Raw genomic sequence first — 25,383 nt, 5'->3', positions numbered from 1 at the left:
TTCCCGTGAATCCATCCGGTCCCGGGGCCTTGTCGCCCGGCATAAGATCAATGGCCGCTTTGACCTCGTCTTCAGTGATGTTGTCGTCAATGCCAGTGAGGTCAACCACCCTAAGGTTCAGGTTCTCCCAGTTTAGATCCATCGATCTGGGTTGTCCCCCTCCCAGACTGCTCGCAAAGTGGTCATGGATAATTTCCTTTTTTCCCTCATGGTCCGTGATCCATCCAGAATTCTTCTTGAGCCTGTGGATGTGATTCTTTCTTCGCCTTGAGTTGACCCTGAGGTGGAAAAATTTGGTATTGGCGTCTCCCTCCTTGATGCTAGCAATGCGAGCACATTGCTTTTTGCGCGCCCTCTCAACCGCTGCCAGGCTGACGACACGACGCTTGAGTCGAGCCCGAAGTTCCCTTTCTCCCACCGAAAGGACGCGCGTCTCTTGGGCAACGTCAAGACGAAGGATGACGAGGAGGGCCGCATGAAGATGCAACTTTGCCTTGGAGAAGAGTCTGTTACTCCATTTAGACAAATGACGCCCCGTTTGCTTGAGCTTATGGAAAAGCCGTTGGTATGGCTCCGTGTGGGCACACGGCTCCTCCAAGCCTTGGACACGGTGTCAAAAAATCCTGGGATACAGGACCAGAAATTCTCAAATCTGAAGCATCTTGGTCGCTTCGGTCCCCTGTCATCAGCAAGGAGAAGGGGGCAATGGTCTGATAGCGAAGAAGAAATGGCGTGAAGCACATGAGAATCAAAATGCATGTCCCAGTCGGCGTTGCAGAAAACCGAGTCCAGCTTGCACAGAGTAGGGTTTTGACGCTCGTTACTCCAAGTGAAGCGTCTGTTCTGGAGGTGGATCTCTTTTAGTTCACAAGTGTCTAGTGTAGCACGGAAGCGGTTGAGGCGACTGCGATTGATGTTCCTGTTATTTTTATCTCGCGCTTGGTAAATCTGGTTGAAGTCGCCCATGACAATCCATTTAGTGCCATTGATGGGTTTTTGAGCGATCAACTCACTGAAGAAATAATCCTTTCTGTTGGAGGCCGTTGGACCATAGACACTAGTGATCTTGAAAGGGGTATCGGAATGAATGACGTTGACCGTTGCGGAAAGGCAGAACTCAGTGATGTGGACATCGGATATGCGAACGACACTATCATCCTAGAGCATGAGGAGGCCCCCTCTGGATCCAGTGGCCGGACGCTGAGCAAAGCTACGGAGTCTATTACCACCAAGGTAGGAGGCGACGTACTGGTCGATGTTTTCCATCTTGGACTCCTGAAGGCAGACGATGTGGCATGAGGTGGAGGCGGTCGTCTCGTGCACAGTCGCACGTCTGTCCGGGTCATTTAGCCCTCTGAAATTCCAGCACAAAAATTTAACCTTTGTAGAAGTGTAGATTAATAGTAGTGTAGATAGTAGTGTAGAAGAAAAAGTTGGCAATGCTTCTAAAATGTATTGGCAATGTCTTCATTGTGATGCACGGATAATTATCTAGTAATTAATAAAGATGAATGCATATATCAATTGATGGAGAGACCGGGCATTTTGACCTCCTTTTCCAAAAAAAACACTAGAACCTAGAGGGGATGGCACCGGCATATACGAAAAACCTAGAGGTGGCCGAAAGCACTTGACTCTTCGATCCCTCCATGGATAGTTGTTGATGATTTCAATGAGATTATATATTGGAATGAAAACGAAGGGTAAGCTAAGGTCCCAGGCTCCCAGCGTTGTAAGCAAAACAGCCTCTCCACTACATTCTAAATGTATACGGCCGTATTATAAGAAATCTAACACATGTACTTCCTCTGTAAGAAATATAAGAGAGTTTAGATCACGCTTTTATAGTTCTTTAGAAGGGAGTACGTATATATGGAATATTTTTATATACATACGTATTAAAATAATTTAATTAGACGATACAATAACAACCGCTTCGTTATCTTTTTCTGCAAATCAACCTATGATTGGATGGTTAAATAAAAAGTGGTATCCCCGTCAGGTTTCAAGTCTCGGTGCTCGCATTTATCTTGAATTTATTTTAGAATTTTCGGCGATGCATTTTCAGTGGGAAAAGATGTTCCCGTCGACTGCGAGTCGTCTACGATGACTTCGTAAAATCTCAAGATGATATGCCGGCTCAGTCTCTCTAAGGTGTTCATAAAGACATGGTGTTTGTGTGTGCATTCATAAAAATAAGTGTGTGTGAGACTATATATATATATATATACATATATATATATATATATATATATATATGAGCGTTTGCGTTTCCTCGGTTCCTCATATGTTGACTCGTTGGCTCGTTGCTTGCTTCGTCTGTACGCATTGGAACTCTTGCGCGATGAAGACTTCACGAGGCGATTATTAAGCCCGCAAGGACTTCGAAATTCCTGAGAATGGCTTAATTAGCTAGCCAGTTCTACGGTCAAATCAAGAGTTCAATACACGAGAGGCCATGTCCATAGGTTGCTTCGTCGACGCGTTCTTGCTGGCCATGTTCTACATCGTGTGCATCGGCAGCACGGCCGTGATGGTCAGCATTTTCATCGACCAGGTGCGGAGGCCCCACAGCATGGGCTCCATCGTCAAGTCCTCGTTCTTACTCATCTTCTGGGTCATCTTCTTCGCTGTTACGTGCACGGTCTTGTGCTGCTTCACCTTCTCGCAGTCGGCGGTGCGTCCATGCCTGGCCTCCGCCTCCGGGGCTCTCCGTGGCGCGGGCCGGCTTCTCTGCCTTTCGTGCCGGTGTGCGGGCGCCAGGCTACGGCGCGGAAGCGGCGGCGGCGGCAGCGGCAGCGCTCTGCCGCAGTTTATGGACCAGACATCGAGTCATATGCCCGTGCTCGCCCGGGAGCCACCGGTGCATGGCGGCGCGTGGGTGGCGACAGCGTATGACATCCCGGCAAGTTTGTATATCTAGCCGTCTGTAGCTCTGTGTGAGCTGCATTTCTTTTTATCCTTTTGTTTACCTGAAGATTGTGGAACCTTGTTGGCACTTTTGCCTTTTTTTATTAATAAGATGGCCGTATGCATCGTTTTGATGCAGAGGCCGAAAAGACCCCCTTTTCGAAAAAAACCAGCGGTGCATCGACCAGTGGCTGCATGAGCACTCGACGTGCCCGGTGGCCGGTGTGCCGGTGCGTCGTCTTCGCACCGTTACCGGCCGAAATGCAAATGGTATGAACGTATGAGTGACGCTGGTGATGAGATGTAAACGGAGCGAAGAGAACTCAAAGACGTGAATGTACTACTGCATGCGAGTGAGGCTTCTCTGGTCACAAGCATGTAAAGGCATTTCCGATCAATCTCTAAAAGATAGCGGAGTATCCAGCCGAGTAAACTTTAGTGGAGTATTTAAACTCCACTTAATTTTGGTTGATTCTAGCCAATCCCTTAAACCTAGCGGAGTAACACAATAAATTTGCATAAATTTAATCTAATTTCAATGAAATTTGCATGCATTTAAACATAAGTTCAACATAAATAGTTTTGACAACCGAACATTCACCATAAATGTAAACCTAAACTAATCTACACTAAAAACTACTCAAATTCAACGACTGAAGTGGAGGTCAAGCCAATCCTTCCTCGTCAGGCCACCCTCGGTAAGAGCTGGGTCCGGGCCGGTGCCGTCGTCGGGGAAGACAATCCACCACTCCTCGACGTCAATCTCGTTCTCCTTGCCGCCCTTCTCGCCGCCTTCCACCTCCGATTTTTTGTCCAAAAGGACCCCCTGGCCAACATAAGCAAAAAGGTTCAACAAGGTCTTAAAGTCTCCAACGAAAATAAAGAAAAGCTCACAAGGAGCAAAAAGGCCAATAACAAAACTAGCCAAAAGAAGGCACAACCGGCTGCCATAAGAGAAATAGGTAAACTAATTGCCTATCCTATTACATGACCGTCATCCAAACCGGTTGAAGATATCCCGTGCTACCATCTCCCATCGGATAGATCCAGTAACCAAACGCTCCCTGGCCTCCGTCGGAGTGAGTAGCGACCACATACGGATCAACGCAGTGGCTCGGAAGATAACCTGTAAAAAATGAATATTTGTTGCTCTGTTGAAAACCAAATCATTTCTACAGTTCCATACTGCCCATAATAAAGCACATGCTCCTACGTGAATGTGTCGTGCTGTTTCGGACTCTATTCCGTTAAGCCACGTTTCAAATAACGTGCTGACAGAACTCGGAGGAGTAATATTAAAGGCAATATAGACCGTCCGCCATAAGACTTTTGCCAACTGGCACTCAAGAAAAAGGTGTTTGATGGTTTCATCCCGATCGTAGAAGCTACACCTAATAGGTCCTGTCCAGTTACGCTTTATCAAATTATCCTTGGTCAAGATTACTTGTTTATGTACAAACCACATAAACACTTTAATTTTCAAAGGAACTTTAACAACCCAAACATATTTGAAATTAGGAATGGCGCTGTTGACTGATTCCTGTTGTTACACGCACAGGAGCTCTGCTCTCGTGATTTTTATTTCCTTTGATGTGATCCTGTAGAAAAAGAAATGCAGCTATGCGTAGTAAATATTTTTTTTGAACAACAAAAGGCGCACGAAGCGCCAAACTTTCCATTCAGCTCAGCTCAATAGCAACGTACAGCATGAATTACAAAGCCCTCAAACTCGAAATTAGAGAGGAGAGAAACTACAGGGCAAGCCATGTTCCTGTGAGCCGAAGCAAAACAACATATGTCAGGTTCTACATTTGATGTAAGAACCTGATGAGCGACGTTGTGAGCAATTCCATTAATTTCCCTGGAAATATGGAACACTCTAAGTTGAAGGTCTGAAGAGTAGCAGAAGAAATCAGCTAAAACTTTCCTGATAGTCCAAGAGGTAGCAGTTTCAGTAATCTTTCTACTAGCCGCAAATGAAGCCAAAGAGAGACAGTCTGTGAGGAAGGTCAGCTGGCTGATGTTGAGACATTTAGCTACTTTTGCAGCCAAGAGAAGAGCTAACGCTTCAGCCTGCAGAGGAGTACTTGTAATTGATGTGGAAGCTTGAATCTGCACGCTGACTTCCTTCTGATCGTGCGGCAAATATATGTAGATACCAACTCCAGTGGCTGCTGTTCCCTGCAATAAACCTGGAATTTTTTTGCACTTAAAAGATGCATCAGTATATACTTTCGGTCCCGTGATAAGAAGATCTGATTTAAGCGTTTGTCCCTACAAGGGAAGTTGATTAGTATGGGTTAAGATACAGCTGGAGTTTTGAGGCTGATGGTGTGAAGAACTGTTAAGCAGATCACAGAAATCATTAGATAGAGAAGTAGCAGCAATATTAACTTGGTGAGGGGTAGCTTTCTTTCTACTAAAAAGATAATCATTCCTCGCTTTCCAAAGACACCACATAAAATTTAGAATGTTGACAACAGAAGCATGTGGATGGTTCATATTAAGTAAAGCAAGAATAATACTATGGATATTGGTATATGTCTGAACTAAAGCATCTGTTCTGATGAACCAAGGATGAGAAAACCAAGCAGCTCTAGCAAAGTCACAAAGAAAAAACATGTGAACCTCATCCTCTTGCTGACCACATCTGCAACAATATTGAGAAATATGTGCGGAAAAGCGCCCAACCCTCAAACCTGTGGGAAGCGCTTTCCTAAGGAGTCTCCAAGCGAAAGTTTGAACTCTGGGGATCATCAACTTTTGCTTCCAAATCAACTTGAGAAGATTTTTCATCTGCAAAGAAACTTGGGAAGGAGTATTTCTTGGATTGGCATGAATATCCTGCAAACACAATTTATAAGTGGACTTGGAAGAACAAGTGCCATTAGGAGTTAGATCCCAACATAATATATCCGGGCAATCTTGGTGAATAATGTCAGTTTGAATGATAACAGAGGCTAGAGGCTGTTGAAAGAGAGAGTTAATGAGGTCATTGTTCCAGACTTTCTGACCCGGTATCCAAAGGTCCTTAACAAGAGAAGGATATATGTATCCTGAAGGCTGAATAATAAGATTGTCATGAACAGAAGCCCAAAGGGAACACCAAGGGGTACTCCAAAGAGAGATATTCCCTTGCGTGAGTTGGTAAAAAGAGTGATCTTTCAGTTTAGGCAACATTTTTAAAATGGATGACCAGAAAGCAGATTTTGAAGTAGTAGAAATAGCAGTCCAAATAGAGGCATCATGGAAGTATTTAGATTTGAGCACAAGATGAAGGTGGGAGGAAGGGTCTTTAGCAAGCCTCCAAGCAGCTGCAAGAAGTAAGCCCTCATTAATTGCTTGCAAGTTCCTAATGCCAAGACCACCTTCCTGTTTGGAATTGCAAATGTCCTTCCAAGCCCTAAGACAAAGGCTCTTGTTAGAATTATTCTCTCTGATTCCTGTCCACCAAAAGTTCCTTATAATAGCAGTGAGTTTGGCTATAAACTTTTTGGTAAACAAAATATTAGACATGTAGTACACAGGAATAGCAGAGAACACAGATCTAATGAGCTCAAGCCTAGCAGCATGAGAGAGCATATTAGCTTTGTAAGCAGGCAATTTATTCAGAAATTTATCAATAACAAAGTTGTAAGCAGCAGTTCTATTTTTAGCAGGAAGAATAAGCGGATGACCAAGATGGGTGAAATTGTTATCCATGATAGAAACAGGAAAAACTTGCTTAATCTCTTGAATAGTGGTTTGACTAACATGAGTACTAAAAAGAATAGCAGATTTGGCCCAATTTGGTGTTTGACCTGGAATATAACAAAAGTGATGGATGAGTTGAGCCATAGAATTTGCTTCCTGCATAGTGGCTTGACTACAAACCAACAGATCATCTGCAAACAACAAAGAATGAATAGAAGGGCAATCTGGACCAAGTGAAATACCCTGGAGATGATGAGCAGCTAGAGCTTCATTAAGAGCAACAGATAATTCATTGATAGCAATAACAAACAAATAAGCGTAGTAAATATTCAGTACGATTTTGGTAGAGCCTTGGATGTATAAGGCCAAAGCAAGGAGCGTGCCGGATTGAGCAGCGTAATGGAATCGTAACTCCAAGCTGTTGTGGCATGTCATCTTTTTTTTCTTCGCGGGTGCTTGTGGCATGCCATGTGTCTTTAAACCAATATAATGTGAATATAACCTTGTTTCACACAGTCCTCTTAATTTGCACCGATTTGATTCAACTGTGTGTGTATCTACTACTTCTATAAAAAAAAGAGGGCGGAGAACCAAACAATCAGACCCCTCCATCAACAAGATCTAATGGCTCTTAATCCTCCGATGTTTAACGCAACAAATCACGCATTAAGCCAAATCCACCCATCGCTAATCTTCCCCGCCGTTTAGAAAAATAAACCCGTTGCCCGCACACGACCGTACGACCTCTCACCTGCTCCCCGCACGACCTCTCTCGCTCCCTCCTCCACCTCCCGTGCCGTTCGCTGCCTCGCCGTTCCTCCCGCAGCCTCGCGTTGTCGTTAGCCGCGGGAGTCGCCCCGCCGCGCCTAGAGCCGCCTCCCACAGCCGCTCCTGTGAGGAGGAGGCATCCCGCACAAGATCCGGCCAGCAGGTGTTCCCTCACCCTATCCCATGACCAGGGATGGACCAGGGAGGCGTGCGCCGCCCGTATGGTTCACTCAACTCACACCGCCGTTAATCTAGGCCTCCTCCACACGCCGTCGATCTTGGGACCTGAAACTCCTTCACCTCACGCGTGCAAGTATGCCATCGACTTCAGAACGATGCATACGACCAACTTTATAAATAAGCAAAAAGGTTCAACAAGGTCTTAAAGTCTCCAACGAAAATAAAGAAAAGCTCACAAGAAGCAAAAAGGCCAATAACAAAACTAGCCAAAAGAAGGCACAACCGGCTGGCATAAGAGAAATAGGTAAACTAATTGCCTATCCTATTACATGACGTCATCCAAACCGGTTGAAGATATCCCGTGCTACCATCTCCCATCGGATAGATCCAGTAACCAAACGCTCACTGGCCTCCGTCGGAGTGAGTAGCGACCACATACGGATCAACGCAATGGCTCGGAAGATAACCTGTACAAAATGAATATTTGTTGCTCTGTTGAAAACCAAATCATTTCTGCAGTTCCATACTGCCCATAATAAAGCACATGCTCCTACGTGAATGTGTCGTGCTGTTTCAGACTCTATCCCGTTAAGCCACGTTTCAAATAACGTGCTGACAGAACTCGGAGGAGTAATATTAAAGGCAATATAGACCGTCCGCCATAAGACTTTTGCCAACTGGCACTCAAGAAAAAGGTGTTTGATGGCTTCATCCCGATGGTAGAAGCTACACCTAGTAGGTCCTGTCCAGTTACGCTTTATCAAATTATCCTTGGTCAAGATTACTTGTTTATGTACAAACCACATAAACACTTTAATTTTCAAAGAACTTTGACAACCCAAATATATTTGAAATTAGGAATGGAGCTGTTGACTGATTCCTGTTGTTACACGCACAGGAGCTCTGCTCTCATGATTTTTATTTCCTTTGATGTGATCCTGTAGAAAAAGAATGCAGCTATGCGTAGTAAATATTCAGTACGATTTTGGTAGAGCCTTGGATGTATAAGGCCAAAGCAAGGAGCGTGCCGGATTTAGCAGCGTAATGGAATCGTAACTCCAAGCTGTTATGGCATGTCATCTTTTTTTTCTTCGCAGGAGCTTGTGGCATGCCATCTGCCTTTAAACCAATATAATGTGAACATAGCCTTGTTCCACACAGTCCTTTTAATTTGCACCGATTTGATTCAACTGTGTGTATCTACTACCTCTATAAAAAAAAAGAGGGCGGAGAACCAAACAATCAGACCCCTTCATCAACAAGATCTAATGGCTCTTAATCCTCCGATGTTTAACGCAACAAATCACGCATTAAGCCAAATCCACCCATCGCTAATCTTCCCCGCCGTTTAGAAAAATAAACCCGTTGCCAGCACACGACCGCACGACCTCTCACCTGCTCCCCGCACGACCTCTCTCGCTCCCTCCTCCACCTCCCGTGCCGTTCGCTGCCCCGCCGTTCCTCCCGCAGCCTCGCGTCGTCGTTAGCCGCGGGAGTCGCCCCGCCGTGCCTAGAGCCGCCTCCCACAGCCGCTCCTGTGAGGAGGAGGCATCCCGCACAAGATCCGGCCAGCAGGTGTTCCCTCACCCTATCCCATGACCAGGGATGGACCAGGGAGGCGTGCGCCGCCCGTATGGTTCACTCAACTCACACCGCCGTTAATCTAGGCCTCCTCCACGCGCCGTCGATCTTGGGACCTGAAACTCCTTCACCTCACGCATGAAAGTATGCCATCGACCTGGTCTCGTGCCAAACCTGCTCTCCCGCCAGCCGTTAACCTCGCCTCACCGCGGATCTGAAGCATCGTATTCATATATTCTTCTTCAGGCAGGTTTGTGTGGGCCTCTGCTCCTCTCCAGGCCCCCCTTCAATCTTCCTCTGTCCCCTGTCTTTCTGGGTATGCTCTGCCAGTCATGGTGCTCCATCGTCATAATAACTGCAGTAGCCTTATTAAATGCATGGTAGTGAACTGAACCTCACGTTCAGATTTCTGTTCGCACTATTCCCTTGTGAAGTCTCTTTGTTTTATCATGCACATGATTCAGATTCAAGAGGAGGCGAGGAACTTTCGGCTGTTGATGGATGTAGGACAAAGAGACCACTGAAATTCAAGAGCTGGCGGGCAACTTTGGGCCATTGATGGATGTACTTGTCAGCAAGGGTGCTACATCCTCATTGCTTAACAAAGCTATGAGAATTAAGAGAATTGTTCAAGTATCATCTACCACTTCTGAAATATCTTTAACTGTTGAGGTAATTCAATGGCACATATATCAAATAGAATAGCTGAATTGTTGTTCTCACCTTGTCTTTGCTTCTTGATTCTAGGTAAGAACAACTTTCTTTGCAGGAACTGTGTTGATTCTTTAGTTTCAGACATTTATGACTAGGGTGCTTCAGCCATAACAATACATGGTCGATCACGGCAACAATGCTACAACAAATTTGTCGATTGGGACTATACTAACCAGTGTGCATAGAAGGCCCCTGACGATCCGCATGTCATTGGAAATGGTGATATATTCTCATTTACATCAGTTTACATGATTTACATGATTAGTATATACATCAGTTTACATGATTTACAATTTTAGCGAAGTTTGCTTGTGATACACATTTTAACTTGTAATTGTGTAATCAAAATATTTTCAAATAATTACAATTCCTCACTTTTCTCTAAATTTATACCACAAAGCAGGAAGAACTGCCAGCAATAATCAGGAAATATGAAATCTAGGCGTTATAGAAAATTATCAGCTATTATCAAACATTTATATGCTCCCATTGTTTTGCATAGCCTATGGAAAGGAAGATTCCCAACAGTGGTAAGGGGAACAAGGTAAAACTTCTCAAAAAATCTATTATCTTTCTTTCACGTAAATGAGGTGTTGCAACTAGCTCAATTCTGCAGGAGCTTGGGATATTTGAGAGCACTTCCAATCATTAACTAAATTAGGGTCTTCAGATTCCACCTTAGTTCCCGATAAAATGAATTATGCTCCAGTTTTTACTTTTCAAAATCTCTAACTTTTGGCCCAACTTTCAATGGTCATCTACCATAAGAAGTGCTATTCATGGCTGCAAAACATTGATATTTCTAGAAGTTTTTAACGCTCTGCATATACCTTTTTTGTATCTGGCATGATACCTTTTCAATACTTGCAACCATTCCATAATTTTAATAGCTATTTTTTCTGTCTTCTGCAGTGGCTCAACCGGAGCATATAAACTGTTATATTCACATTTTCTGCTCTTCTACGAATGTCTGACTGATCCCTCTTCTTTGATCTCAAAATTCAGATGACAATTACTCCTATCTTTAGAAACAGTATATTTGGTTCCTGATTGTAGATGCGTAATGGTTGATGACTATGCATTCATATTGTTTATGTAGTTAGTGAAAGGTCTGTATAATGCATAGTTTACATTGAACTGATAGCTGATAGACAAGGTAAACTGTAGCATGAAATCGTTGTAATTCATGAGGATACATGCAAAGTCAGCATTACTTATGCTCATAGGTCCTAACATTTTTTGTAATACGTTTACTTGCTTAATTAATAACCTCTCTACGTCTCTATAGTAGATGCGATGTTTGATTGATCAGTCCAACAGTGTCTGATCACCACTGAAACAACCTATGAAGTGATTTGTTAAACATAATGGAACACATGGTTGGCAGGAAATGTATATACGTATATGCCCTTATGTGGAACTGTATTAAATTTTTTTGGTGCTAATGCGTGACATTTGATACTTGACAGCCTTGGATATTTACTGAGATAAAAGAACAAAGGGACTTGGATATTTACTGAGATAAAAGAACAAAGGGACTGGGATATCACATTTGGTGAGACACTGAGTATTCTGGAAGATTCAACGTGCTTCTGTCTCGAACACTAGGGCTCTAATATCAAAGGTGAGTCCTCTCATCTCTGAGAGTATGTAGAAATTAGGACATTTGCTTTTTCATATTTTCACAGGGACGGTATAATTATTGAAAACTGATGTTGGGTGTGATTATGGACAAGGAAGAAGCTTTTGACTTGTTGAAGACAGAAGGTCTAGCATGTCTCACCTTGATGTTAAAGATGCGTTTACTGGGCATTAAGAAGCTTTGGATATAAATTACTTTTGCTTTCTTGGCGGCGGCTCTTGGAGGGAAGGAGCATCATGTTGTGAACATTGTTATCTTGAAGACACAACTTTTTGTTGGTTAGCTGGCATTGTTTGATAAAGAAATAGTCAAATGTCGTTTATGTTGCATGAGGTTTTTTAGAGGAGCTCATGCATTCTGAGGATTTCTAAAGGCTTTGGAGTTGCTAATTTGAACAACCCATATGATTAATGGAAGCTCATATTTGTGTCATCCATTGCGGCTAATTATAGCAAACGTGGGTGGCTGGGTTTTGAATTCAGCCTAAGAGTGTGCCCCCTTACTACTCGCCCCAGCTGTCATTGCAATCTGGTGTAATTTGGGTTTGTATCCTTGTAAGACTGATTTTTTCATGTTACTTTTTGTTGGTTTGCTTTTTCTGGTGTTAGAACCCTTCCACAACACTATAATGAAGATTTTGTGTGTTTCAGCAAAATACAAACCAACATTTTTTCACCATGATATCAGGTGCGTCTATAAAAAATAGACGTCCCTCAATGCTTGAAAACATTGCCGCTGAGGTGCTTATTTAGGCTATGAAAATAATATGTTGATTACATGGGTGGGTTGCACGTGCAAGCTTACTAGTAGAATTAAAATAGACCTTGATATTTTGCTGGACTATTTTTGTTTCAAAATTGCTAGACTAAATACATGCATAAATATCAATGCTAGACTTGCCCAGATTGTTTTTATGATCACTGCATACCTATAGAAGGATTTCCTGTTTCCCCGATCCACCAGCTACGTTCGCACACTTTCAAATAATAAATGCTCCCGCGGTTGGAGTTACGATCTTGAGCTGTTCGTTATTTGATAAAGGTCAGGGCGATCACATCTGTAACTTACTAGGAGCACTAGCAGCTCACCGCAGGTAACCAGGCTGCATTCTTGGCCTTAGTTACTTGCAGAATATGTGGTGTAATGATCTTAGTTATGAGGATGTGAGATGTTATGCAAGATTAGAACATCTCCAACCGTTCGGCCTCCCAGGACGTCGAAAAAAATGCTTCCTGGGGCCGAACCGGTGTGAACTTTCGGCGTGGGAGCGAACGTGTTCCCAGCTGTCGTCTCCAGGTCGCCCTCAAAAGTCCAAAAACGACACAAAATTCGGCCAAACTCGGCGATTTTCATTCAAATTTGTACAAAAACAAAAACATGATTTAAAACTACATAAAAACGGCCACTACGCCTAGCCCTACTACGTCGCCACTGCCGTCCGCCTTCTACATGCCGAGGAGCCTGTAAAACCGAGTGTAGTCGCCGCCGCCCCCGCCCTGCGTACCGCCGTCACTGCTGCACCCCTGCCCAGGGTCGCCGACGCGCGGGGGGTTGGTCGGCCCGGGCTCGACCTCGTCGTTGTTGCTGAGGACGACGACGCCGCCCTCATAGCGGCCGCGGCGTCGAGCTTTGATCTCCGCATAGGCCCGGCGCCGGCGCTCCACCTGCTCGCGAAGTAGTCCTCCTTCGTCCACTTGAGGGCGATCTCGTCGTTGGCGGCCATGGCCTCGTGCTCCTTCTTCATGGGGAGCAACCCCGGCTCGGTCTTCAGCCGGACGAGGCGGTAGGAACGAGGGGAGGGGCGGCCGCCCTCGTTGATGACAAGGGCGCCACTTCGGGTGCGGCGCCCAAGCGGTGTCTCCTGCGGCTCCGGCTTGACTGGGCAGAGCGCTGGCGAACCGGAGGAAAGATAGCCCGAACCCGACGAGGAGGAGGTCGCCGTCTCCATTCGACGCGGCGTCCAGGAACTACCGCGGCGGCGAGAGAAGGACAGGAGTGGCGGGTACTCCAGGCGCGGCGTGTTGTCGGCCTCGATGTGCTTGAGGACGGCCTCGTGGGTGCGGCCGGGAACGCCCCACCATTCGCGCCGCCCGTCGGCATTGAGGCGGCCGCGGGGCAGGGCGCCGTTTGCGGAGGCGACCTGGTCTTTGTGGCGGCGGTGTGACACCCCAAAATTTTGGCCTTGTTTTATTAAATTAAAATCTTTGCCAGGAATTAAAACTTTGATTTTTTTTGGACTCCCTTTTGATTTTTTTGAAACATTTCCTTTCTTATTATCATTGAGTTGTTCCCTAAAGTGAAAACCTTTCAAATATGTTATTGGACTTGTTTAACCTCTCAAGAAAAACTTTTCTTTTATCAGTATAACTAATTACATAATTAATTTGCTTGATCTTTATTTTCTTGAAAAATGGTTTTTCAAGGTTATATGGCCATATTTGAACTACAACCATTTGATAAATTCACCTAAAATTCCAACCAAAATTTGGAGATGTCATGTGATGTTTTTAAATCACTTTGATACAAAAATATCTTTTATTCATGTAATATGTTGAGCTCTGCATCAATTTTTCTTCTCTGGTCTAGAGTGCAAATTTGCACTACAACCCTTTTAAATATTTCTTTCTGGCCTCCACCAAAATTATGGGATGTCGGTATTAGCATATGATTCAACATTATGCAAAAACCTAGTGCTGTTCTTTGAAAATTTTGAGTGAATCAACCTCTTTTCCATTCTGGTCCAGCCTTGTGATTTCTACTGCAACCCTATTTATTTTTGCTCCAATAACCTTGTGCCTTCTCCTACTTGTAGACAGCCCTACCAAACCCCTAAGTCCAGGAGCATGCACCCATTGGCATATTTTTGGTTCATGAAATAATGCCATTTATCTCCTGTCCAGAATTGTAGTTTTGCAAAACTTGCACTAACAAGTTTGTGCTTTTCACAAACTAACCCCATCACCCTCTTATTCATCTAAAGAGACCCCACTCTGGAAGTTTTGGCCACTCCAAGAAATGCCTAGGTGCCTGTGGCATTTTGTCAAACACCTAGAGTGCATGAACAGCTTTGACATGAATTTTGTCATTGCACTGTAAACTTGCACCTCTGATCAAATTAACCTGTCCACTAAGCCTCTAGATGACTTTAACCTAGGTCTGTTAAACCCCAACCTCACCCGAGACCTCTAGCATGCAATGGCATTCCGTCGAGCACGTTCCGTGCGTGCTCTGGGCGCGAGCAGAGCACGCGTTTTGCACGTGCCGCGCCCGAGCCGACGCGTCGCGCCCCTGTCCTTGCCACCACTGCAGAGCCACGCCACTCGCTCCCTTCTCACAGCAACACGCCAAGAGCCCCTCGCCACGGCTCCGGCAAGCCAGGAGCTAGCCGCCACGGCCGCCCGACAGCCCCTGCTCATGTCGGCGCCGCCGAGCCTTCCCCGCTCGCCACCTGCCTCCCGGAGCAGTGCGTACTCATCCGCAAGCGTGTCCCCTAGCGCTCGTCGCCGCCACGACGCCCTGCCACTACAGGAAGGCGGTCCGCCGTCGTTCTTATCCGGCCGCCGCAAACCGACCTCGTCGCGCTATATAAGGAGGCCCCCGAACTCATTCAAGCACGCAGACAACCTCAGGCCACCCCCATGGCACCCCCACAGCCAGCAATCGTCGGGGGAAAGCCGTCTTCCCCAACTCCGGCCGGTTCGGCCGCCGCCACGTCCCAGCTCCATTCACCGCAACCAGGGCCTCCCCCTCTCCGTTCTCTTCACCAGGAACTTTCTCTTCCTCCCGTGAACTCGTTCCCCTGCTCGATTTTGATCGGGAACCACCGCAGCCCCAAACTCACTTCGCCCCCGAAGCCATCTCCGCCGCGAAGCTCGTCGCCGGCAACTCCGTCCACGTCGGCGACCATGGTGGGTACCCCCGAGTTCGTCTCGACCTCCTGAGCACGCCCATGCACTCAGATCACCGAGGGACGCCGCCATTCGCCGACGAGCCTCGCCGGAGCTCCGCCTCTGTTCGGTCAGGGGGAGATGACGTGCGCGTCGACTAGTCAAACCTGACTAGTGGGCCCCCTGGACCCACTGTCAGTGACTCCCCGCGCGGTCCATGCTGGATAAGTGGAGGCGTAAAACCCGTAGTATGTTTTCTCTGCCCGAAAGCGTAATCTCGTGTAAACCGTTTTCTTTTTCTGATTTTATTCAAAACAGATTTTGACCAAATCTTTGACTGGCTATAACTTTTTAAATACAACTCCAAATGAGTTGATTCTTTTTCCTACCTTCCTCAAGATTTGTCTAGTTTATTTTAAGATTTATTTGAAAATTTTCCAAACAACTTTTTTGTACTGTTTTTGAAATGTGTGTTAATTCAAATATATTTTAAAATAGGATTTGGGAGAGAGAGAAGAAACTTTCAAAAGTTTTGGAGAGCACCTCACCCCTCCACAACTTAAAGGCAAGCATTCTGAACCCTGGCATAATTTTTTGCATGCATTTTTTGACACAATTATAACACCACCCTATTTCGGAGAACTCGTTATTTTATGTGGTGATACGATCAGTTGCATAAATGCATATTATTGATTTCCTTGCTGTTGGAAATGAATACACTTGTGATGGAAGTCATTCTCATGTGCCTTGCATGCATGCCGGAAAGGAAATCCGGGAAAGCCTCTGCCTTGGGTAGGCGTGAGCTTGTCGCCGGTCTCCGTCGAGACGGTTATGTCCGGTATGGCATAGTAAGGTACAATGGGTGATGATTTTGTTGGTTGAAATATATTTGTTATACATGTCATGCAGGGAATTTATAAACCTCCTGAGTCGACCATAGATCGAGTCTTGTTCCAGTAACCCCCATACTTGCTATGTACTACCACTTGTCCCTGCCGCAGGTAGGGTATGGTTCAGTAAGTCGTCAACCCCTTTCAAGCACACACCGTACAGAGAGGCCATGGTGGAAGATACCGGTTGTAGCTGGTAGGCAGGCCACCTGGTCCGGGGGCATGGGTGTTTCCGGTTGGGACCGAGAGGGGAGACCACCCCTTAGAGCGCGCGATATAAATTTGATCCCATGCTACGCGAGGTTGTAGCCTCCCCACTTAGAGTTTTGCTTAACAAGTGTCGTGGGTGATTCCAGACACCGATGAGTTAAGCTGGTGTGTGCAAGTTAGGCGTGTTTTCAACTAAAAGGCCGTAGACGGAATTAGTCCCGATGGACTAAAGGAATCCGTTACTCGTGGGTAAAGAGTACACCCTCTGCAGAGATTAAACCTATTCGAATAGCCGTGTTCATGGTTAAGGATTACAGTCTGGGATGGGTCAAGTGTTGGTCTTAGTGTCGGTCTTCGGAGGTGAAATTGTTAAACCAAACTTGGATACCGACTGGTGACTTGTGAGGACCATGATTATTATTTTGTGATGGACTAACCCGTTGCATTATCTGTATTATCGAGTATCCCTGGGACGGTTCTACCTCCTGGATATTCATTGTGATTATTTATTTTATAAGCCCTTTATGTGGTGTCGCCCAGACGCCCGACTGTGGCATTTCTTTTAAAGCCCTTTTTGTAATGTCGCTCAGACGCCCGACTGTGGCATTTCTTTTAAAGCCCTTTATGTGGTGTCGCTCAGACGCCCGACTGTGGCATTTCTCTTATAAGCCCTTTATGTGGTGTCGCTCAGACGCCCGACTGTGGTATTTCTTTTAAAGCCCTTTATGTGGTGTGCTCAGACGCCCGACTGTGGCATTTCTCTTATAAGCCCTTTATGTGGTGTCGCTCAGACGCCCGACTGTGGCATTTCTTTTAAAGCCCTTTATGTGGTGTCGCTCAAACGCCCGACTGCGGCATTTTATTCCCACCCTATTACTGCTTATTTATGTTGCATGAAAATAACCTGCTTGCATGCATAAAAGATGTTTTATTTATGACTGACGATGCGATCATGGAATTTTTCAGTGCATGATTATTAATTATATTATACATGTGTTCTTAATGTTTGCGAGTACATTCAAAGTACTCACTGGCTTGTCCCTGGCTATTCTCTTGGCCAGATTTCTGCATGGAGAGGAGCGTTGCGGTGACAGCCCCGGAAACTAAGCAACGGTGATAGCAGCCTCGCGAAGATAGGAGTTAACCTGGTCAGCTGTTCCTGTGGGAAATGGAGTCCCATAGACACTGATGTCTCACAAACCGCTTCCGCCATCGACCACTAGAAACCCAATTGTTGTACTCACAGGCCAGAATGGTCTTGTACCACATATGTTGTATTTTGCTTGGAATTTCTGTATCAAGTTGGTGCCTCATCAGCTAACAGTTATCCTGGGGCTGGTGAGTACAGCGGCCATTTTCTGGAATTTAAAACCCGGAAAACCGGTCGTGACAAGCGGTCGAAGTACATCGTCCACAGCGTGTGGCTGTCGGCGGCGTACCTCGGCTCATTCCGCTGCTCCTCCGTCAGCGACGACCGGATGCGCGCTATCTCGGCGCGCCGTTTCGCGTCGGTGGGCACCGGGACGCCGCCGGCGTTCAGCCTCCACGAGCCCGGCACCCGCATGTCCGAGGGCGCCGTGTAGTCGGCCTCGTAGAGGAGGCGCATCTCGTCCTCGCGCAGATGGTGTTAGCCGAAGCCGTTCGCCGATGCGGCATCGCCTGGGTAACGCTCAGCCATTGCTCGTCGGCGGGGGGAAGAGTGGGAGATGTGGCGAGAATGGCGACTGTGGCGTTAACCGACGGGGAGGTCGGCTTTTATAGCCGAAGATGGGCGGTGAGAAGCTGCCCGCTGGGTGCCACGTGGCGGGAGCGGGCGGATGCGCATTGCGGCCGCCTTCACTGCGCCGCCCGTAAGGCATCAATGGAAGGCTGACCTGCGTGGCAGCCTTGGCATTGATGCTCGCGGGAACCGAGGCAATGAGGACAACGAAGGCGGCGAGTCGCTGACTCGGCGGGCCCATTCCCGTTCGCATCAAAAAGTTGTTTCCCCGGCGCTCTCACGCGTCGGGTTCGGTCTGGTTCCGCCGACGCCAAAATCGGTCCGAGACGGCGAAAAATGGATTTCTGGGAGCGCGGCTGGGTCGAATTTTCGGGGGCTTGTTGGGAGTGCGGTTGGAGATACTCTTAGCTACATCAGCTATGAGTATTGCTGCATCTGCGATAAATTGGCTCTGTCATGTAAAATAATACACCCTACTCTTGTAACTTACAATGGAATGGAAACTATATAAGAATTAAAAAAAGTGTTGTCAATTCAGAGTGCTCTAATGACAATGTTTTCCCTAATTCAATCTGTGGATATGAAGAAGAAGAAGAATAGTGATTTATCAGTACTAGTAAGTATATCATAATTTTAAAAAAAAACCTATTTTAAATCTTAACCTTTTAGTGGGTTTTCTTACCAAGCCATTGAAATATGTCGCATGCCCAACAATGAGAGCGCACATGTAATATACAGTCCACAGACATGTTTTCACAAAAAAATTCATGATTACATAGTGTAATATATGGTCCACTGACATGTTTTCACAAAAAAAATCACAATCACATAAATAGATTATATTTTTTTTACATATTTAAAAAAACATTATGTACTACGCCCTTTGTAAACTAAACTACAAAAATGTCAAGTATTAACGTACAAAGGAGATATTTATTAGAAGAACTGATTTTTTAGAGAGATAGAAAATATTGGATTGTTTTTAGAGAAATAAAAAGAATGAATTGAGTCTCGATTGAAAAAATGACAAATATATTCATGTATTAAATTTTACTCCCTCTGTTTGGAATTACTTGTTTTAGATTTGTCTAGATATGGATGTATCTAGCACTAAAATAAGTCTAGATACACCTAGACAAATCCAAGACAAGTAATTTAGAACGAAGAAAGTAGAAAACATAGATAAAAAAAAGAGATACGACAGAGGAGCCGCCCCCTCACACCGTCACCTACCTTCCCACCGCCCCTCGCATTTCTCCCCGTCGTTCCCCATTCTTCCTTGGTCGCCAGCTCCCTCTCTCCACCCCACCCCTCCCCTTCGTCCCCACCGCTAGCAAGAAGTTCTCATCCCCTTTTCGTCGAATCCGGTCGCCCAAGTGGGCGAGGAGGTCCCCCAGCTCGGCATGCTCGCGAGCATCCCAGCGTTAGGCTCCGTCGGATGCGTGAGACTTCCACGCCCCTGCTCTTCCAAGCCATTCTTCGAATCCGTTTGCCGAAGTGCCCAAGGAGGCGCTCGAGCTCGGCGTATTCACGGGCGACCCAGCGCGAGGCGGGCGCGGAGGCCCGCAACAAGCTAACAAGGAGCGGGCGTGGGTGCACAAGAATATCTGGGCACAGTTCGATGCCTCCACTGGTATGAGCAAATCAATTGTTGCTTCCTTCTCTCTGTTGCTTGTGGAATGAGCTAATAGATCGCTTCAAAATGCTCTGAGCTTGAGCACACAAAGGAAAGGTACAGCTGAGCCGTGGAGATGTGCAGGAGCCAGTGAGATACGGCCACCTCCCAGCCAGCTCACCAGCCTCCGCGAAGATGTGTAGGAGCCAGTAATATATGGCCATTGCATGTTCTCACATTTTATCTCTCTAATTGATTCTCACGGCTCAGCTCCAGCTTTCGTTAGTGTACTGATTGATTATTTTGCAATTTGCACAAGTCAATAATATATTAATGTTATGAAATGAATTCTCATCTCTGTATTAACCATCAGGATTAATTCTGACTTGATCTTAGTCCTTAGACATTACTTCGTGTCTGGATTATCCTATCTTTGCAATTAAATTTTAATTCATACTGTACGTTTACCATGTACTAATGTACAAATGTAATTTCAATCAGGTGTGCCTCTGTGTGATGTGCTATTCAAAATCCCTCTACATATTTCCCCCTTCTTAAATTGTGTTATTAAAGATACAATGGCACTCGATAATGCTTGCTAAGAAGGTCTGCAATATGAACTGGACTGTTGCTTGCCAGATGACTGGAAGATGGGTACTTCATCCTCTCTTTTTTTGTCAAGCAAGATAAATAAGGTTCATGCATTGTAATGAAAACTGCAGATTTAGCTAAACTCAACTGATGGTGTAATATATCTTCCTATGAGCAGCAATAATGATATATTCTTAGGAGTAATAAGGCGTCGCTGCATAAATATACTTGACTTTCAAATGAGTGTGTCAAGAGGTTTAATTAGCGTCGATCCCTACTCTAATTATAGCTGGATATCTCACTCCTGTACTATTTGAAACTTATCAATTAGATCTTCGGAATAACAGAAATTTGCTAGATAAGCTAACGTTAGAAGGGGAAGTAAACATTAAACATTTCAGATAGTGAAGGTGAATATCTGATATGTCATCATTGTGTGTTTCCTGCTGTAGATAAATTTGCTTGCAGGGCTCTTGATGATATATCCACTTTCATCAAATGCTTAAGGGTATGGTCACTTGGAGAAGACATAGCTATGACTACAAAGATCTGTTTTTTCAGGTGACGAATTGTAACCTTATATCCTTTATTACTTGGAATTGAAAATCACTGGAAACAATCCGTAATTAATTTGGAGAGAATCTCTTATTCTTTTCTGTCTTGCTCCTGTTCAGCATAGGTTGTACTCCCTCTGTATAGAACGCTCTTATATTTCTTTACGGAGGGAGTATATCATTATCATTATCATGGTATATTATTGCCATTGAGGAGTCTTCCCATGTAGCGTTTAGATCACCATCAGGTGCAGACATACCCTTTGTCCCACATACTACAGCAGTATCCCTCCAATCTGATGTATAGAAATTTGCTTGCTAAGAAACTAATCAATAAAGGGCAGCCCTAGTGCATGTCTCAACTGATGGTGTAATATATCTTCCTATGAGCAGCAATAATGATATATTCTTAGGAGTAATAAGGCGTCGCTGCATAAATATACTTGACTTTCAAATGAGTGTGTCAAGAGGTTTAATTAGCGTCGATCCCTACTCTAATTATAGCTGGATATCTCACTCATGTACTATTTGAAACTTATCAATTAGATCTTCAGAATAACAGAAATTTGCTAGATAAGCTAACGTTAGAAGGGGAAGTAAAGATTAAACATTTCAGATAGTGAAGGTGAATATCTGATATGTCATCATTGTGTGTTTCCTGCTGTAGATAAATTTGCTTGCAGGGCTCTTGATGATATATCCACTTTCATCAAATGCTTAAGGGTATGGTCACTTGGAGAAGACATAGCTATGACTACAAAGATCTGTTTTTTCAGGTGACGAATTGTAACCTTATATCCTTTATTACTTGGAATTGAAAATCACTGGAAACAATCCGTAATTAATTTGGAGAGAATCTCTTATTCTTTTCTGTCTTGCTCCTGTTCAGCATAGGTTGTACTCCCTTTGTAAAGAAATATAAGAGCGTTTAGAACACTTAAGTAGTGTTCTAAACGCTCTTATATTAAGTGTTCTAAACGCTCTTATATTTCTTTACGGAGGGAGTATATCATTATCATTATCATGGTATATTATTGCCATTGAGGAGTCTTCCCATGTAGCGTTTAGATCACCATCAGGTGCAGACATACCCTTTCGCTAAGAAACTAATCAATAAAGGGCAGCCCCAGTGCATGTAGCTCCCGCTTACGCAAGGTCTGGGGAAGGGTCCGACCACTTTGGGTCTATTGTATGCAGCCTTTCCCTACATTTCTGTAAGAGGCTGTTTTCAGGACTTGAACCCGTGACCTCATGGTCACAAGGCAGCAGCTTTACCACTGCGCCAAGGCTCCCCTTCTTGCTAAGAAACTAATCAATAATCTATGAAATTTAACTAGATTAATTAAGGATCAAGCCACTCACCTTGTGGCTACAATCCACCAGATCCATCTCTCCACGTTCCTGCATGTGAAGAATTGATCAATTCTTTAAGTCAGAAGTACTGCATACCTTATACATGAAACCCTTACTAAAAATTCAGAAGAATAGTTCTCAAAAAAAAATTCAGAAGAATATGCAGAATATCCATTTTTATTGACATAGATATCTGCAGTCCTAGACAAAATGTGACCATAATCCACACTACTACACATGAATTACTATATAGCTACCTTATGGGGCCTATATGCCTGATCCTCATATCTTGTTTGGCGAAGAGTTCACCAGTTGCATTTAGTCTTGAATGGAGAAGATTGCGCATGTTATTGTACAACTGGGCAATGGTGTGGAGCTCCATAAGGGACGGCGGCGACTCTAGCTGTCCTTCTGGCCTACGCATCCCAACAGAGAAGCTGTAGAAACTAATCTGTTTACTCCTCGTTCAGGATCAGTAATGAACATATTATTGCACAAATTAATTTACCAAAATCGGGTTCTCATTTTTGGTGATGAAACTGTAGCAACATGGGCACGGTTTTTGTCAATACTACAAAAGAGGGGGATATTTGATCATTGCAAACACCATTGATGCAGGCTTGACACAACTGGATTATAGATCAATTATCTTCTCACTTCAGTAACACCATGATCTTGTACTTGCTTTTTTGAAAATAATGGAAGAACAACCTATGATCTGGTACCAATTTTTGGCACAACCATTAATTCCCAAAGTGATTCACCAGAGTGCTTTATGCTTCCCAACAGGTATGCATTGTACAATATGGATTTCCTCTTAACCGATTGGAAGCATACCGCAACATGGATGCACACAAGGGCTAGCCTAAGCATGTAGGTAGATGGATTATAGACGTCTTGTTAATGCTGGTGCAAGGATGCAATATCCATGAACGAGCGCAACGTCGGTGGATCTGTATGCTTGAGTTCAGAATTTTGAAAGAAAGGGGATATGGGAAACAAGAAGAGGGGAGCTCTACCTTGGCTAGGATCCATGACGGCGAGGTAGCACCGCCGACTGTTGGGACCAGGTGTTGGGCGTCTGTTGGGCGTTGCCGCCGCCGGTGTCGTGGGCAGGCGGCTTGGGGTGCTCGACAGCGTAGGTGGCCTCGATGGCCTGGAACTCAACCTCGCTCGTCGCGACATCCCAGTAGAATTCGTCGGCGTCATGGGCGGCGCAGCCACCGGAGCTAGGGCTGGGCGACGTATGGAGGTGCGGCGGCGTTGTGCGAGAAAAAAAATCATGATGCCGATCGATCTGAAGGGCAGAGCGTGTGCGGGGCAGACGTGGGTCAAGGGCTGAACGTGTGCGGGGCAGACGTGGGTGGCAGAACATTGAATCTGAGCCATCCAATCGGATGGCAGACCGCTGAATTAATCTGTGCTGTTAGATTTTATTAGATGTAATTGATCGTGGGGTGCAGGTTATCCTGTGTACATTTTATGGTGTGGTTGTAGGGGAATTCATGTTTGCTCTTTTAATTGTAGTGTAGAAGTGTAGAAGTGTTTTTTTTGAAACAAAGGCAAAAGACTTGCCTCATTCATTAATAAAGGAGGAGAGTTTTAGAGTACAAATTAGTGGCTCCACAACATAGCCCGTCCGTCAATAAAAGGGAAAATAACAACTACTCTCGCGGCATGATAATGCTTAGGTGCCTAGCTCCTGCCGTGACCCAAAGTTTGGCTTCATCTTGGATTAGTTTTAGAATGTAGAAGGGGGGCGTTGATTTCTTCCTAAAAACTCTAGCGTTCCTCTCATTCCAGATGACCCAACCCACAAGCATAGTAAGGGAAGCCATGGCCTTCCGGTTCGCCGTATTGGGCTTCGACATGTTTGTCCACCAATGTTTGATGCTGCGCTCCGCCCGCCATTGATGGATCTCGAGAGCCCCTAGGCCAAGCCACTCCTTTACCAATCTCCATACGCGCAAGGTGAATCTGCGCCGAAAGAAGAGGTGCGCGGATGTCTCGTTTGCCCTTCTGCAGAGGGTGCATAGGCCGCAATTCTCCCAACCTCGCTTCTCCAATCTATCCGCCGTCCATATCCTGTTTTGAATTGCTAGCCAAGAGAAGAACTTGACCTTGGGAGGTGCCCAAACCTTCCAAATAGTCTTGTTCATGGTTGTCGTCGTGGAGCCCAAGAACTGGATCCTATAAGCAGAGGCCGCCGAATACTCACCGTTGGCCTCAAATTTCCAGGATATGTCGTCATCAATGTCCGGTGAAAGCTGGAATTGCTCCAAGTGGACCCAAAGGTCCACAAACTCCACAATGTGGTTGATCATTAGGTTGATGGAAGGATCGATCTTGTGCACCCAAGCATTGTCTCGCAGAGCATCCCTCACCACCCACTTCCTTCGCTTGGAGGCTGTGAAGATGAGGGGGGCGATATCCTTAGGTTTTTTCCCTCACAACCATGGTGCCTCCCAGAAGGGCGTCTTCCCTCCATTTCCCATGGTAATGACGGTGGAGGCGTAGAAGAGGTTCATATCCACCTCAGAGCACGGGTTTCCTAATCCCACCCATAGTCTAGTCGGGTCCTTCCACTCCACCCACGGCCATCTCAACCTTAGAGCTCTTGCAAATTTCCCCAATTGCAGCACTCCAAGCCCGCCGAGATGCGTAGGGCGGCAAACAGTCTCCCACTTGACCTTGCATTTTGCACCTGAAGTTTGACTCTGAGCTGACCGCAGGAAAGCACGCTCAATTCTATTGACATTGTGTAGCATGCCGGCGGGAATGTTCAGGGAGGTGATGTGGTAGACGACTTGTGAAGTGAGGACCGATTTGACCAAGGCCGCCCGGCCTATTGTGGTGATGTTTCTCCCTTGTCATGGAGGAAGCCTCGCAGCCACCTTGTCCTCAAGGTGTTGGAAGTCCACCCTTTTCAGCTGCCAGATGGATAATGGGAGTCCCAGGTACTTCAATGGGAAAGAAGTTCGCGAGGCGGGCAGACTGTGGAGTATGTCGTCAAGGTTTAGGTTGCCACAGCGAATTGCGACAACAGAGCTCTTCTGAAAGTTGGTGGACAGACCG

The 25,383-nt window shown here is 45.4% G+C and overlaps 1 long non-coding RNA gene and 2 pseudogenes across 1 annotated transcript; 2 read left to right on the top strand and 1 right to left on the bottom strand.

The window, feature by feature from the left end:
- The first annotated feature begins 2,458 nt into the window (after positions 1-2,458).
- Positions 2,459-3,186, top strand: LOC147980966 (uncharacterized; annotated as a pseudogene).
- A 1,382-nt stretch (positions 3,187-4,568) lies between these two features.
- LOC147980965 (uncharacterized) lies at positions 4,569-6,704 on the bottom strand (annotated as a pseudogene).
- A 12,771-nt stretch (positions 6,705-19,475) lies between these two features.
- LOC147980964 (uncharacterized) lies at positions 19,476-23,800 on the top strand. Its single transcript, XR_015599852.1, has 3 exons — positions 19,476-19,828; positions 20,312-21,731; positions 23,098-23,800. It is a non-coding gene; the product is annotated as an uncharacterized LOC147980964 (long non-coding RNA).
- The last annotated feature ends 1,583 nt before the right edge of the window (positions 23,801-25,383 follow it).

This window comes from Triticum urartu, chromosome 3A (assembly GCF_056163025.1).
Source record: "Triticum urartu cultivar PI428250 chromosome 3A, HENAU_Tu73, whole genome shotgun sequence".
NCBI classification, from domain to species: domain Eukaryota; kingdom Viridiplantae; phylum Streptophyta; class Magnoliopsida; order Poales; family Poaceae; genus Triticum; species Triticum urartu.
This window is presented reverse-complemented; position numbering and strand designations above follow the sequence as displayed.